This window comes from Babylonia areolata, chromosome 25 (genome assembly GCF_041734735.1).
Source record: "Babylonia areolata isolate BAREFJ2019XMU chromosome 25, ASM4173473v1, whole genome shotgun sequence".
NCBI classification, from domain to species: Eukaryota; Metazoa; Mollusca; class Gastropoda; order Neogastropoda; family Buccinidae; genus Babylonia; species Babylonia areolata.
The window spans coordinates 39,790,454-39,807,907 of NC_134900.1; the positions used below are offsets into that span (position 1 = coordinate 39,790,454).

At 42.4% G+C, this 17,454-nt stretch overlaps 1 protein-coding gene across 1 annotated transcript in view; it reads right to left on the minus strand.

Annotated features, from left to right (window-relative positions):
• The window catches only part of LOC143299878 (uncharacterized), a 163,887-nt gene extending 151,276 nt beyond the window's left edge, over positions 1-12,611 (minus strand). Inside the window, exon 1 of the mRNA XM_076613371.1 lies at positions 12,235-12,611. The gene's annotated coding sequence lies outside the window, so the exon portion shown is untranslated. The remainder of the gene's footprint in view (positions 1-12,234) is intronic.
• Positions 12,612-17,454: the final 4,843 nt, after the last annotated feature.

The window sequence follows — 17,454 nt, forward strand, 5'->3', positions numbered from 1 at the left end:
AGAGCGGGAGAGGGGAGAGAGAGAGTGGAGAGAGAGAGAGAGAGAGAGACAGCGGGAGAGAGAGTGGAGAGAGAGCGAGAGAGAGCGGGAGAGAGAATGTTACATAATTTCCCTGAAGAGCAACCATATCGACAGTGACATTACTTATTGCCTATAAATAACGCATCTTGAGCTTATTGTAATAGAAGTCATGAATTTCGCAATTAATCAAAATATTTGATTAATTAATCAATTCATCTACTGATTTTTCTATTACTAATTGAATTTGAGAAATTTATGAATATATTGAATTTTTCTTTACATATTTTTTTTTTTACAGTTACTTAATTGAATCAGTCCCTTTGAGTTCATGTTTGTATATATCTGCTCGTCTCAATTTTCAACTTTGCATTAAAATGTATCTTGTCTGTACCTGTTTATATAATCACATGGTGCAGTGTATCTATTTGTTTAATTCTGCTCCATATGGTTTCTATTTTCAACTTTGCATTAAAATGTATTTTGTCTCTACCTCTTTATATAATCACATGGTGCAGTGTATCTATTTGTTTAATTCTGCTCCATATGGTTTCTATTTTCAACTTTGCATTAAAATGTATTTTGTCTCTACCTCTTTATATAATCACATTGTGCAATGAATCTATTTGTTAAATTCTGCTCCATATTGTTTCAAGGAGAGATTCGGAGACTAGGCAGTACCTAAAACTGAGTATATAAGAAAAAAAGGTTCTCTCTCTCCCTCTCTCTCTCTCTCTCTCACGGACACACAAACACACACACACACTCTCTCTCTCTCTTACACACAAATCATATCAAAGCAAGAAGCAGATCGATTATTCTTAAAACTTAATCTCGAGAAAACAAATGTAGAACTTTTTGTGTTTAGGAAAGTTGGTTACCTATCTGACATGAAATATGGCACTATGGCACTGAAGAAGTGAAGTTAACTAATACTTATAAATATTTCGGTATGCTTTTTACAACTAAGCTGTCTGACAAGGTCAGTAATAGAAATTTGTAGGAAGGTGAGGAAGGTAAGATGTTTACGTGAATTAGGTTTGATAGATTCGTACATATTTTGGAAACTTTTTGATGCTCCAATAGAATCAATGATAACATATGGCGCCAAAATTTGGGGACTTTCTGAAACAAATATTTAGAAAAGGAGGATAGCTTTGCGATTAAACATTTTTTAAATGTTCCATTACATACTCCAAATACTGTATTATATGGAGAAATTGGTAGATACCCATAGAAAGTAAAAGATGTGCGATGTGCGGTCATTTCACGGATGATGAGTTACATTTCTTGTTTCGTTGAAAAGCCAATGATGGTATTCGTGAAAAATGTGTTGTCTTCAAAACAAATTTAGCAACGAATGAAGATATTTTTGATGTGCTTAATATAAATCAGGAAAACGTGCTACATTCACTTGTCAAGTATACTGCCGAAGCGAATAACCTTCGACGAAAAACAACACAATAGTACCTGGTGTTGTTCACAGAGAAAATCAAATCATGTGTTGACAGCTTCAATAAGTATAGGTATAATGTTTATGTTATACTTCTTTTCACATCGAAATACTTTAAATTGATGGTCCATATGCAAATACATATACAAACTGATTGTTAACATTAAATGGTTTTGGATTTTTTTTCATCAGTAATGTTACATGTTGTTATTGGTATCGTGCACCCGATGTCATGAAGGCTGTAAAGCTATCAGTATTAAAGTGCTCAGCGTCCCTCACACACACACACGGGGAAAAAAGCGACATCACAACAATACTGATAACAAAATATTGCATTGTAAAAAATAGTAATTATACTAGTACATAATTGATGATGGTGATAATAATGATAGCAGTAATGATAAGCAGAAGATGATCAGCAGACAGAAGAGCAGCACACCACAGCCCCGTGAAGCCAGGAGTCACGATCCCCAGCCCTGACAACACAGGCGGGGGTTCTTCCCAGTATCGGCTCTGTCTGACGACAGCCTATCGGGACCTGCTGACATGTGTGTCGACGTTTATCCCCCCTTGTCTGTCTTCGTCCCACGCCTATGAAGACGAGCTGCAGTTTACACCCACCCCCCGTCCCCGCTCTGTTCACCCCTCCCCGCTCTGTTCATTCCACCCCAGCTATAAACCTCTCTCCTCTTCCTTTCCCTGTACTGCCGCAGCTCAGGGTGTTTCGGTGGAGGTGGGGTGTGACAGGAGAGGTGTGGGGGGTGTTCTGTGAATTCTATCACCTGTCTGGTTCTCACACTGTTATACTGGCTCTCCTGTGTGCATCTATCTCTCGCTGTGCACTTCTGTGTCGGTGTATCTCTCTGCTCGTTCTCTATCACTCTATCTTAGTGCGCGCGCAGACGATTTCTGTGTCACGTGTGTTTGTGGGGGTGAGCGTTCTGTGCAGCTTCATCCGTCTCGATGCATTTTTTTCGATTTTTCTTCCGTGGCCAGTAAACCCGTGGGTTTGATTATTTTCTTATACTTCCACACAGGAAAAATTATATCCTCTGGGTTATCACACCATTCAGAAAAAAAAACCGTGGAGCAGAATTCGTCAATAGTCAATATGACACTGACATCAACTGGCAGTTGTAATAGTTCGTTACAATTCTGTAACACTTCCAGTTTTCTTTAATGAGAATTGATAAAAATCTAAAAACAAGAAAAGGGGAAATCAAAAGGCGATTCTATGTTTGGTTACTTTATAGTTAATAGTGATAAGTATGAAAGAGAGAGAGACAGAGACAGAGAGAGAGAGAGAGAGAGAGAGAGAGAGAGAGAGAGAGAGAGAGAAGACCCCCACCCCCAAAAAACCCAACAAAAACCCTCCACCCCTGATTACTGACGCCGAATATGAAGTGGCCGACACCACTTGCAAGCCTTCATCAGGCTGACGGGGGGTGGAAACAACAGACCTATCTCCCACTCCTCAAGGTTACCAGTTTGTTAAAACTACTACCACTCCGCTACAAGAAGTGGCACCGGAAGATAGCGTGGCCGCACTCCACAGATTGCAGCACTTTGCATGATGCTTGTGGCCGAAGAGGACACAGCTTGTCAAAACGCCACAGCCAGGTTCCTTGTTTGTAAACACCCAAAGGGGCGCTGACAGGGCCCAAGATAACAGATGCTCCCTAATAACGTTTCTGCTGCCTGGTCTTGTGTCGTGAGTTGTAAGATTTCTCTTCTCTTCTTCCTCTTTCACTTCTTGCTGTCAGTCTGTGCTGTAACTTCACGTATGGCTTTACCTGTCCACCTCCCTTCCCTCTCTCTGTCTGTTTGCCTCTCTCCTCCCCCACCCCTTACTCATGGAATGTATGCCCGCATTCACTGACCATCCAAGCCCAAATATGACACTCTGACCAGTTATGATGTGTGCTTGTTTTGAGACGAATTCTTCTCTGAATATGGAGTGTGGCTGCCAACGTGGTGATGGTGGTGATGGTGGGTGGGTAAGTGGGGTGAGGGTGGTGGGTGGGTGAAATTGGTGAACAGTATTTGGTTTTTCTTTCTTAGCCGATTTTCATTATGGGATCGATTCAAGACAAGGTGCACCCTCTCTGATTGTCTCTCTTCCGCGTCCTCATGCCGTATTCACTTCCTCACCTCTGTCTAGCATGTTACGTGCGCGCGCGCACACACACACACACACACACATCACCTCAGCTTCAAATGTGTTACAAAAAGAAATAAAACCGTGTGTCCATTATGACAGAGTTCACGTCAACGCACTGCACGTCCCATCGTGCACATACCCGGCTTTAAAATCGAATGCACTGTAAGTGTACTAGTTACAACACACCTGCATTTACTCGTACACGTACCAACACCCCCCACCCCCGGAACACACACACACACACACACACACACACACACACACACACATATATATATATATATATAAACATATAAACTCCCTCTTCTCCTCGACGCACACACACACACATTCGCGCGCGCACGCGCGCAGACACATACCGCATACACACACACACACACACACCCTGCAGTCACACACACACACACACACACACCCTGCAGTCACACACGCGCGCGCGCGCGCACACACACACACACACACACAACACACACACACAGTGTCACACCTCCCTTGACTGGTCTCTTCCCTGTTGCACCAACCTCCTCGCCCTCTTTGTTGTACCTCTGATATCACTTAATCAAACGGAGAGACAAAGTGAACAACACTGCTACAGCCACTCCTACTGTAGGAACTACAGGCACACACACAAACCAAGGTCTGGGTGTCAGCGACACTTTCTCTCCGTCTTTAACCTACTTCCCCATACGCACTTTCTTTGGATTAGTTTCAGTAACTTTACGTTGGGATTTGTGAAACGCCTCTGTTTGAAAACTGTCCACGCTGTTCGGTGGTTCTTAACCCCTGTTGTGGTTTACCAGTGGGCACTGAGCAATGAAGGGAATAATCCCTGTTTAAACACCACCATGACAATCCACAACAGCCCAATGGAAAACTTGTTTCAGTGATAAAAGTCTCGAGTGCCTCCCGTTTTCTTTGCGATAACGCATTCTCTCTTCTTTCAGTTTAACATCTACCACTCATTTTTTTTAATACTGTCGAAGAAAGAATATAGTGAGAAGTAAACTATCGTCTTGCTCTTACTGTGACCCAGTTGACGACAGATCTGGTAGTGCTGTCGCTGTTCTCTTACTGTGACCCAGTTGACGACAGATCTGGTAGTGCTGTCGCTGTTCTCTTACTGTGACCCAGTTGACGACAGATCTGGTAGTGCTGTCGCTGTTCTCTTACTGTGACCCAGTTGACGACAGATCTGGTAGTGCTGTCGCTGTTCTCCGATTTGCTAACTGTCGTCTGCTGGCACATGAGGGGCCGTCACTCACGGACCATTAAATTAACATTTTATGGAAGTTTGTTTCCCTTGTAGAACTGAGTGCTTCAGAAAAACAAACAAATAAATAGATAAATGAATAAGATAAATAAACGAATAAATGAATAAATATATAAATAATTCAATGGTGATGATCATAATGGGTTTCCGAATCATGTGAACTGTTCTCTTTCCAATCGTCCATGTGGCTTAAGAAACAACAAGAAAACAAAACAAAAGAAAACAAAACAAAACAAAAAACAAAAAAACAAAAAAACACAAACAAAACCAAAACCAAAACCAAAGCCAAACAGCAACAAGAAAACAGTCAGAAACATACAGAGGGGACTGAGGAAGGTGGGGTTGGGGATTAACCTGTTAGTTTATTTTGTTTCATTTTTTATATCCAACATCAGAATGTTAAGACGAACCATAAGAATAGTCATTCTTGAATCTTTCAACAACAACAAACAAACAAACAAAAAAGAAGAAGAAAAAAAGCAAATAAATCGTTTTATATTTTCCAGATTTGCACAGAAAACGGGGCTTGAAAATTCTGGAACACGGCAATAAGGCACGTGCGTCTGAATGTGGTGGCGGAGGTGGCGGTGTGTATGTGTGTGTGTGTGTGCGCGCTATAAGCATTATTAAGAAACGGACGAAAACTATATGATTTCACAGGAAAAGGAATAAAATAAAACATTATTAGCAATTCGGATGTGCTAGAAGAAGAGGGGGGATTATAATGATAATATCATGGCAAAGGATACAACAAGCCATCCTCACTCACCATCTTCAGTACCACCCCCGAAAAAGAGCAGCCAGCCACACAACAACAACAACAACACCAAGAGTGACAACAACAACAACAAAACCAAGAGTGACAACAACAACAACAAAACCAAGAGTGACAACAACAACAACAAAACCAAGAGTGACAACAACAACAACAAAACCAAGAGTGACAACAACAACAACAAAACCAAGAGTGACAACAACAACAACAACAACAAAACCAAGAGTGACAACAACAACAACAAAACCAAGAGTGACAACAATATCAACAAAACCAAGAGTGACAACAACAACAACAAAACCAAGAGTGACAACAACAACAACAACAAAACCAAGAGTGACAACAACAACAACAAAACCAAGAGTGACAACAATATCAACAAAACCAAGAGTGACAACAACAACAACAAAACCAAGAGTGACAACAATATCAACAAAACCAAGAGTGACAACAACAACAACAACAAAACCAAGAGTGACAACAACAACAACAACAAAACCAAGAGTGACAACAACAACAACAAAACCAAGAGTGACAACAACAACAACAACAAAACCAAGAGTGACAACAACAACAACAACAACAACAAAACCAAGAGTGACAACAACAACAACAACAACAACAAAACCAAGAGTGACAACAATATCAACAAAACCAAGAGTGACAACAACAACAACAACAAAACCAAGAGTGACAACAACAACAACATCACCAAGAGTGACAACAACATCACGAGTTGTTAAAATAAGAAGGGAGTGTTGGAGAGTGGGAGGGGTGGGAGTGGAGGTTGCTATGCATGGTGGAAGGAAAGACAGAAAGAAAGGAAAAGTAAACAAGACACCAGCAACATTCACCAAGAAAGCTGATCAACAGATAAAAAGAGTAAAAAAAGAAATGAAAGAAAATTTGAAAGAAAAACAGAGAAATAGACAAAAACAGGAACACAGAGAGAGAGACAGACAGAAAGAGATATACATACATACATACATAGAGAGGGGGTGGAGAGAGGGGAGGGGGGGGGGAGGGACCGAGGTTGAAGAAGATTTTTTTTAATATGTGTAAGAGGAAAAAGCAAAGGAAGAGAGAGAGAGAGAGAGTGAGAAAGAAAGAGAAACCCGATGATAAAGGAAAGCAAACATGAAAAAAGAAAGAAAAAAGAATAAGAAATGAAGCATTGGGAAAATACAGCAAGCACACAAAAACAGAAACAGTTTTCCAACATTTTCTAAGACTGAAAACACGATTTCTACACTGTACCTGCCCGAGAAAAACAAAAAGCGATAAAAAGAAAAAGAAGAAGCTTAGCATACCAGGCATACAGACACAGTTCCAACAATATTGCACTTTAATAATCCGTTCCACTTCAGTGGTTAACCAGCCAGTCCTAGGCTCACAGCTCAAAACTCTCTGCTCTGGCTAATCTCGCTAATCCGTGTAATCGGCTCAACAGGCTATACTATCCTAATTAGGGTTAGACGGCTATGTACAGAACACGTTAAGCCTTGAGCAAAAAAAAAAAAAAAAAAAAAAAAAAAAGAGAGAGAGCAAATCTGCCTATTCTATCCATCTCTCCTTCCCTCCCCCCTCTCTCTCTCCGCTGCCCCCCCCCCCCCTCTGTCTCTCTCCGCTCCCCCCTTCCTCTCCTTGATTGTGGACAGTTTGTTGACACCAACACTTAGAAAAGCGAGCATGTCGTCTCTTCGTTTGCTGGAGAAGGACAGTTTGTGACGTTTTGTTTGAACCATTTTTTATGTATAAAATATGAAGCATTCTATTTACAAACAAACAATTCAACACAAACAAACAAAAACAAGAGAGGCAAGGCCTTCAAGACTCACTTGTGATACATTTAAAAAAAATCCAAGCTTTTTATGTATTGAGTATAATTTCAAAATGTAATGTTTAAGATGAGAAAGATCAGTTTAAAGCAAATGAAGTCCCCTAGCATTAATTACAGAGTAATTTCCCTTTTTTACTCTCTGCACCAAAACGTTTGCAAAATAAATAAAACTTCCATGCTTAGCAAAAGAAGTTCCCGTTTGAACATAAAATGATAATAATGACTGCTATTGTTGTTGGGTCAGAATATCAGATCAAAGTGTCAAGTTTAGAGAATAAAAAAACATAAATATAACAGTAAATGCAGTTTACATATAATTAGGCTTCATTTTTTTTGTGCCCATCCCAGAGGTGCAATATTGTTTTAAACAAGATGACTGGAAAGAACTGAATTTTTCCTATTTTTATGCCTAATTTGGTGACATCTGACAAAGTATTTGCAGAGAAAATGTCAATGTTAAAGTTTACCACGGACACACACACACACACACACACACACACAGACAACCGAACACCGGGTTAAAACATAGACTCACTTTGTTTACACACGTGAGTCAAAAAGGAACTGAACTGGCTCTGAAAAAACCCCCCACAAACAAACCAACAAACCAAGACAACTAAACAACTGACATACATGTACAAGCTCCATTTCTGGCTTCAATTCGTTGGTAAAGAAGGAACAGAAAAATCGGTCAACAAGCAATCAAACGAATAAAGACTGCTAAATATCCTGACAGTCAACAAGGAATCAAAGGGATAAAGACTGCTAAATATCCCGACAGTCAACAAGCAATCAAAGGGATAAAGACTGCTAAATATCCTGACAGTCAACAAGCAGTCAAACGGATAAAGACTGCTAAATATCCTGACAGTCAACAATCAAAGGGATAAAGACTGCTAAATATCCTGACAGTCAACAAGCAGTCAAACAAATAAAGACTGCTAAATATCCTGACAGTCAACAAGCAATCAAACGGATAAAGACTGCTAAATATCCTGACAGTCAACAAGCAATCAAACGGATAAAGACTGCTAAATATCCTGACAGTCAACAAGCAGTCAAACAAATAAAGACTGCTAAATATCCTGACAGTCAACAAGCAATCAAAGGGATAAAGACTGCTAAATATCCTGACAGTCAACAAGCAGTCAAACGGATAAAGACTGCTAAATATCCTGACAGTCAACAATCAAAGGGATAAAGACTGCTAAATATCCTGACAGTCAACAAGCAGTCAAACGGATAAAGACTGCTAAATATCCTGACAGTCAACAATCAAAGGGATAAAGACTGCTAAATATCCTGACAGTCAACAATCAAAGGGATAAAGACTGCTAAATATCCTGACAGTCAACAAGCAATCAAAGGGATAAAGACTGCTAAATATCCTGACAGTCAACAAGCAATCAAAGGGATAAAGACTGCTAAATATCCTGACAGTCAACAAGCAATCAAACGGATAAAGACTGCTAAATATCCTGACAGTCAACAATCAAAGGGATAAAGACTGCTAAATATCCTGACAAAAAGAACAAGAAAAGAATGAAAAAGTAAAAAATGAATGAATAGATAAACAAACAAACAAACAAATAAATAAACAAATAAATAAACAAATAAATAAATAAAACATACACTGATAAACCAACAATGTAAAATCCATCAAAAGCAAATGGTAAGATTCATTTTTTTAAAAAGTGTGTGTCCGTTCTTTAGTTCAGCGTCTTTTCACTCATAGTCATATTATATTAGACGATAAAAACAACAACAAAACAACAACAACAACAACAACAAAAATAAAATAAAATAAAATAAAGGAAAGTGGGGGGGGGGGGGGGGGGGGGGCACTGGGGAGGGGAGAGGGGAGAGGAAAACAGAAAAGGTAGAAAAACTACCATAACTAACGTGCAGTTACATTTAACAGTAAAAGTGTGTGTGTGTGTGTGTGTGTGTGTGTGTGTGTGTGTGTGTGTGTGTGTGTGTGTGTTAGTTCACAATTAATTCAACATTGTCAGCTGTTGTGTGCATGCGTATGGCTAATCTGTGTGCATTGCGCTTTGATCTGTAGCGCTTTGACTGGGTTTGCGTACAGCAATGAGCGTTTTATGAATACTGTCATGTCAGAATGTTATCACGTCGTCATGATTATCCTTGTTGTTGTTGAAAGAGGTGATGTCTTAATGTTATCACGTCGTCATGATTATCCTTGTTGTTGTTGTTGTTGAAAGAGGTGATGTCAGAATGTTATCACGTCGTCATGATTATCTTTGTTGTTGTTGTTGTTGAAAGAGGTGACGTCATAATGTTATCACGTCGTCATGATTATCCTTGTTGTTGTTGTTGTTGTTGAAAGAGGTGATGTCATAATGTTATCACGTCGTCATGATTATCCTTGTTGTTGTTGTTGTTGTTGTTGTTGAAAGAGGTGATGTCATAATGTTATCACGTCGTCATGATTACCTTTCTTGTTGTTGTTGAAAGAGGTGACGTCATAATGTTATCACGTCGTCATGATTATCTTTGTTGTTGTTGTTGAAAGAGGTGATGTCAGAATGTTATCACGTCGTCATGATTATCCTTGTTGTTGTTGTTGTTGTTGTTGAAAGAGGTGATGTCAGAATGTTATCACGTCGTCATGATTATCCTTGTTGTTGTTGTTGTTGAAAGAGGTGATGTCATAATGTTATCACGTCGTCATGATTATCCTTGTTGTTGTTGTTGTTGTTGTTGAAAGAGGTGATGTCAGAATGTTATGACGTCGTCATGATTATCCTTGTTGTTGTTGTTGTTGAAAGAGGTGATGTCATAATGTTATCACGTCGTCATGATTATCCTTGTTGTTGTTGTTGAAAGAGGTGATGTCAGAATGTTATCACGTCGTCATGATTATCCTTGTTGTTGTTGTTGAAAGAGGTGATGTCAGAATGTTATCACGTCGTCATGATTATCCTTGTTGTTGTTGTTGAAAGGGGTGATGTCAAGCTGGACCAAATGACCACACAATGTATGACCATACAAAACGAAGACGCACTGCACTGTAGAAGTTTCGGGATTTTTTTTTAATTAAAAAAGAAACTGAAATCTAAAAGACAAAGAAAAAAACGACATATGATGTGTTCATATTGTACGTTTACTGTGTGACATATGATGTGTTCATATTGTACGTTTACTGTGTGACATATGATGTGTTCATATTGTACGTTTACTGTGTGACATATGATGTGTTCATATTGTACGTTTACTGTGTGACATATGATGTGTTCATAGTGTCACTATGTGACATACATACTGAAGGTGTTAATGTTGTACTTCGGGAGGAACGTTCACTATGTGACATACATATTGAAGGTGTTAATGTTGTACTTAGGGAAGACCTTTACCCTCAGTCCTTTCAGACCTTTACATGAAACATAGTTCCTGGCTGTTATCTGTTTGGGTTTCTTTCATTCGGGTCTGTGTTTCTTTTAATCCTTTCTCTGTTTATTCATCAACTGAAGGAAGAGAGGACAGAACTGAAGGAAGACAGGACAGAACTGAAGGAAGACAGGACAAAGAACTGAAGGAAGACAGGACAAAGAACTGAAGGAAGACAGGACAAAGAACTGAAGGAAGACAGGACAGAACTGAAGGAAGACAGGGCAAGGAACTGAAGGAAGACAGGACAGAACTGAAGGAAGACAGGAAAGAACTGAAGGAAGACAGGACAAAGAACTGAAGGAAGACAGGACAAAGAACTGAAGGAAGACAGGACAAAGAACTGAAGGAAGACAGGACAGAACTGAAGGAAGACAGGACAGAACTGAAGGAAGACAGGACAAAGAACTGAAGGAAGACAGGACAAAGAACTGAAGGAAGACAGGACAAAGAACTGAAGGAAGACAGGACAAAGAACTGAAGGAAGACAGGACAGGAACAAAGAGAAGGGAGGAAAACAGGACAAGACAGACTTCTGTTAAAAAACAAAACAACAACACAACAAAAACAAACAAACGAAAAAAAAATCGTAGAAAAAAATGCCAGTCGAGCAAAGTAAAAAGAATAAAGTCAAAGAAAGGAAAAGGAATAAAAAGAAACGGTTGAAAAAAAAAAGACAGAGAAAGAAGGAACGAGTCAATGAACAAACGAACAAAAAGAGTGTGAAAAATGAACAAACGAGCAAAACGAGTGTGAAAAATGAACGAGCAAAACGAGTGTGAAAAATGAACAAACGAGCAAAACGAGTGTGAAAAATGAACAAACGAGCAAAAAGAGTGTGAAAAATGAACAAACGAGCAAAACGAGTGTGAAAAATGAACGAGCAAAACGAGTGTGAAAAATGAACGAGCAAAAAGAGTGTGAAAAATGAACGAACAAAACGAGTGTGAAAAATGAACGAGCAAAACGAGTGTGAAAAATGAACAAACGAGCAAAACGAGTGTGAAAAATGAACGAGCAAAACGAGTGTGAAAAATGAACAAACGAGCAAAACGAGTGTGAAAAATGAACGAGCAAAACGAGTGTGAAAAATGAACAAACGAGCAAAACGAGTGTGAAAAATGAACGAGCAAAACGAGTGTGAAAAATGAACAAACGAGCAAAAAGAGTGTGAAAAATGAGCGAGCAAAACGAGTGTGAAAAATGAACAAACGAGCAAAAAGAGTGTGAAAAGAGTCAGCTGTGTCAGTGGAAACAGACGTTCAGCAAAAAACAGGGATAAAAGAGAAAAAGCGGTAAAACAAACCTTGAAACCACTTGTTGCACGGAGCGGCCACTGTCCACCCAAGAAGCCACACTGTGATCACACCCACACTCTGATCACACCCACACACTGTGGGTCACACCCACACTCTGATCACACCCACACTCTGTGGGTCACTGGGTTCCCCCAGGAACTTGCAGGACATCCAGGACAAAACTCCCCAGCACACGAACAAATAGCTCCAGCACGGCTCGCTGTGTTCAACGTCACCGATCACACCCACCTCCACCAACTGTTTCAGCGTGGGGCCACAAACACGACGTGACGTCTCACCCCGCCACTGAACCACTCACACGCCGCTCTGTCGACGTCTTCACAACTGTTCGTGAAGGGACCACTGCTTTTCTCCTGTCTTCATCCTCCACCTCTCCTCTCTTCCAGCCTTTCTCCTGCACTCTCCACCACGCCCTTTCTCCTCACTTCTCCTACTGCCACCCACACAAGACTGTCGTCACAAAAAGGGGGCGGGAGGGAGGGGAGAAAGAGCGAGGGGGGAGGTCCCTTTTCTTTTATTCCAAGTAGAGTTCCCCCCCCCCCAAGCCAAGGAGAAGGAAGCAAAGAAAAAAGTTTTCTAGCATAAACAAATCTCAGACTGGTTTTAATTTCACAGAAGTGAACTCAAGGAGGATCGCCCTGATAGCTTCATTTCTTTCTTTCTTTCTTCCTTTCTTTCTCGGCCACTGTGTTTGGGGGTTTCTTTTTGTTTATTTTCTTCTTCTTCTTCACTGTGTTTGGGGTTTCTTCTTGTTTCTGCTCTTCTTCTCGTCGTCTTCTTTTCGTCTTCTACAACTTTGCTGACTGTCACGGTGTGGACTGATTCCTCCTGGCTGACTGTCACGGTGTGGACTGATTCCTCCTGGCTGACTGTCGCGGGCGGCAGGCAGCGTTCACCTCACATCACGTGCAGCGGAGAGGGATTGACGGCTTGCGGAGTGGTCTCTCCCCCACCTTGCGCTCTTCAGTGTGTGAGAGCAGGCTTAGTAGTGGGCGCCCGCTGGCTTATTGAGGTCTTGGTGAGAGTGTGGCGTCGTGTAGAGGGGGGAGGGGAGAGGGAGGCTAAGGGGCTGATTGTGGCGGGGGTGGGGGTAGGGGTGAGTAACAGATAGATTGAAAGGAGGGAGGGAGGTGGCGGCGGAAGGAGGGAGGCTAGGTAGGGAGGGGAGGGAGGGGGATTAGCACTGTTGTAAGAGTTGCTGGAGTGCTCTCCACAGAGGCCGTGGAGCAAGTTACAATCACACCGCTACTTCAGTCCTCCTTGGGAAGGGGGAGGGGGTGGGAGTGGGGGCTGCTGAGTGAGAGACAGACAGCAGATAGATAGATAGAGGGGAGCGATACGGGTAGCACAGAGATAGAGGCATACATGTGGAGAGAGCGACGGAGAGAGAGATGGATACGGGGAGAGAGAGAGAGAGAGAGACAGAGAGAGAGAGGTGGATAGACAGAGAAAGAGAGAGACAGAGAAAGACAGAAAGGGACACAGAGAGAGACAGAGACAGAGACAGAAACATAGGGAAACGGACACGGATACCTGAATCATGTCAAGGTCATTAGCTGAATAAACCATTCACCATCATTGTCAGTTGAACCATTCACCATCATTGTCAGTTGAACCATTCACCATCATTGTCAGTTACACCATTGTCAGTTAAACCATTGTCAGGTAAACCATTCACCATCATTGTCAGTTAAACCATTGTCAGGTAAACCATTCACCATCATTGTCAGTTACACCATTGTCAGTTAAACCATTGTCAGTTAAACCATTCACCATAATTGTCAGGTAAACCATTGTCAGTTAACCCATTCACCATCATTGTCAGTTCACCAGGAAGCAGTGTACAGTCAGTTCATCAGGAAGCAGTGTACAGTCAGTCAGTTCACCAGGAAGCAGTGTACAGTCAGTTCATCAGGAAGCAGTGTACAGTCAGTTCACCAGGAAGCAGTGTACAGTCAGTCAGTTCACCAGGAAGCAGTGTACAGTCCTCATCAGGAAGCAGTGTACAGTCAGTTCACCAGGAAGCAGTGTACAGTCAGTCCTCATCAGGAAGCAGTGTACAGTCAGTTCACCAGGAAGCAGTGTACAGTCAGTCAGTTCACCAGGAAGCAGTGTACAGTCCTCATCAGGAAGCAGTGTACAGTCAGTTCACCAGGAAGCAGTGTACAGTCAGTTCATCAGGAAGCAGTGTACAATCAGTTCACCAGGAAGCAGTGTACAGTCAGTCCTCATCAGGAAGCAGTGTACAGTCAGTTCATCAGAAGCAGTGTACAATCAGTTCACCAGGAAGCAGTGTACAGTCAGTCCTCATCATGAAGCAGTGTACAGTCAGTTCATCAGGAAGCAGTGTACAGTCAGTCCTCATCAGGAAGCAGTGTACAGTCAGTTCATCAGGAAGCAGTGTACAGTCAGTTCATCAGGAAGCAGTGTACAGTCAATTCACCAGGAAGCAGTGTACAGTCAGTTCATCAGGAAGCAGTGTACAGTCAGTTCATCAGGAAGCAGTGTACAGTCAGTCCTAATCAGGAAGCAGTGTACAGTCAGTCAGTTCACCAGGAAGCAGTGTACAGTCACTCCTTCAGACGGAACAGCTGTGGAACGAGACCTGATTGCTGTCCACAGCTAAACCGGCAGATTTCGAACCCCTGGGCAACGTCCATGTTTTGAGGCCAGAAATAGATTTAATCTATTCGAAAAAGACTCCGATAACTGAATTCTTAACGGTGTATATTGAGCTAGTAGATAATGTAGAAGGGGACAACTTAAAATATACCTGATATTTTAAAATATCATTTTCAACAGGCGAATCACGTTATTTTCCAGTGTGGTATCTGAAACGAGATTCAGCGAACACAGAATGCACAATAGTTTATTGTCCCGAATAAAAGAAAATAAACTGTGGAGAAACTGCACAAACAATACAGGAGAATCACAGTAATTCAATATGGGTACATAAAAGGCATAACACACTTAAAAAAATAACTAAAACGACACACAGTAATCACCGTCATACACATACAATGATCACAGTACTCATCAAACACCCACATTTTAGCTGGAAGTAAACCATCTATACTCTGTCCCCACCATGTGATAATTGTTGGTGAGAGTCCAGAGTCCGTATTAAAAACATTCAGTTATCAGGTATGGTGCAAAGTGGTTGGTACCATTATATAAAATCTGTCACTGTTCAGTATTCTTGTTGAGAATCAAAGAATCTTGAAGTCTACTGAATGCATACAAGAATTGGGCAATCGCCTGGATTTATTCAAACAAAACCCAAACCAACCTTATGCAATTACTACGAACATCCCAGGCCCAGTTTCAATTATTACTCCATCCAAATGCACTGACCTGAGGGGAGATCCAGCCCACAGCCCCAACACTCAATCATTGACCTGAAGGGAGATCCAGCCCCAACACTCAATCACTGACCTGAAGGGAGATCCAGCCCAAACACTCAGTCACTGACCTGAAGGGAGATCCAGCCCCAACACTCAATCACTGACCTGAAGGAAGATCATGCCCAAACACTCAATCACTGACCTGAGGGGAGACCCAGCCCCAACACTCAATCACTGACCTGAGGGGAGATCCAGCCCAAACACTCTATCACTGACCTGAAGGGAGATCCAGCCCCAACACTCAATCACTGACCTGAGGGGAGATCCAGCCCAAACACTCAATCACTGACCTGAAGGGAGATCCAGCCCCAACACTCAATCACTGACCTGAGGGGAGATCCAGCCCAAACACTCTATCACTGACCTGAAGGGAGATCCAGCCCAAACACTCAATCACTGACCTGAAGGGAGATCCAGCTCCAACACTTAATCACTGACCTGAAGGGAGATCCAGTCCAAACACTCAATCACCGACCTGAAGGGAGATCCAGCCCAAACACTCAATCACCGACCTGAAGGGAGATCCTGCCCAAACATTCAGTCATCACTGACCTGGAGGGAGATCCAGCCCAAACACTCAGTCACTGACCTGAGGGGAGATCCAGCCCAAACACTCAGTCAATTCTGACCTGAAGGGAGATCCAGCCCCAACACTCAGTCACTCACCTGAAGGGAGATCCAGCCCAAACACTCAGTCACTCGACCTGAAGGGAGATCCAGCCCAAACACTCAATCACTGACCTGAAGGGAGATCCAGCCCCAACACTCAATCACTGACCTGAGGGGAGATCCAGCCCCAACACTCAGTCATCACTGACCTGAAGGGAGATCCAGCCCAAACACTCAGTCATCACCGACCTGAAGGGAGATCCAGCCCAAACACTCTATCACCGACCTGAAGGGAGATCCAGCCCAAACGCTCAATTACTGACCTGAAGGGAGATCCAGCCCAAACACTCTATCACTGACCTGAAGGGAGATCCAGTCCCAACACTCAATCACTGACCTGAAGGGAGATCCAACCCAAACACTCTATCATCACTGACCTGAAGGGAGATCCAACCCAAACACTCTATCATCACTGACCTGAGGGGAGATCCAGCCCCAACACTCTATCACTGACCTGAAGGGAGATCCAGCCCAAACACTCTATCACTGACCTGAGGGGAGATCCAGCCCCAACACTCTATCACTGACCTGAAGGGAGATCCAGCCCAAACACTCTATCACTGACCTGAAGGGAGATCCAGCCCAAACACTCAATCATCACCGATCTGGAGGGAGATCCAGCCCCAACACTCAATCACTGACCTGAGGGGAGATCCAGCCCCAACACTCAATCACTGACCTGAAGGGAGATCCAGCCCCAACACTCAATCACTGACCTGGAGGGAGATCCAGCCCCAACACTCACTCATCACTGACCTGGAGGGAGATCCAGCCCCAACACTCAGTCATCACGGACCTGAAGGGAGAGCCACCGCAAACACTCAATCCCCGAACACTGAAACACCAAATATCCAAACAGTAAAATGGTGTTTCTCTGCATCCCTCCTCCCTTCTTTCCCACCCCCTCCCGGTTCCACCCTCAACCGTTCAGTGCAGAACAACAGGGAAACATCTGATGAGGAGATGATCAGGTCACTATAGGATTTGAACACCAGTCTTTTTTCAGATGTTGTAAACAAGCAACCAAGCCCCATTCCACACACCCTCACCACACACACACACACACACACACACAGAACGAACGAACGAACGAACGAACGGTTTTATCCATTATAAGCCATTGCCCCTCATGAA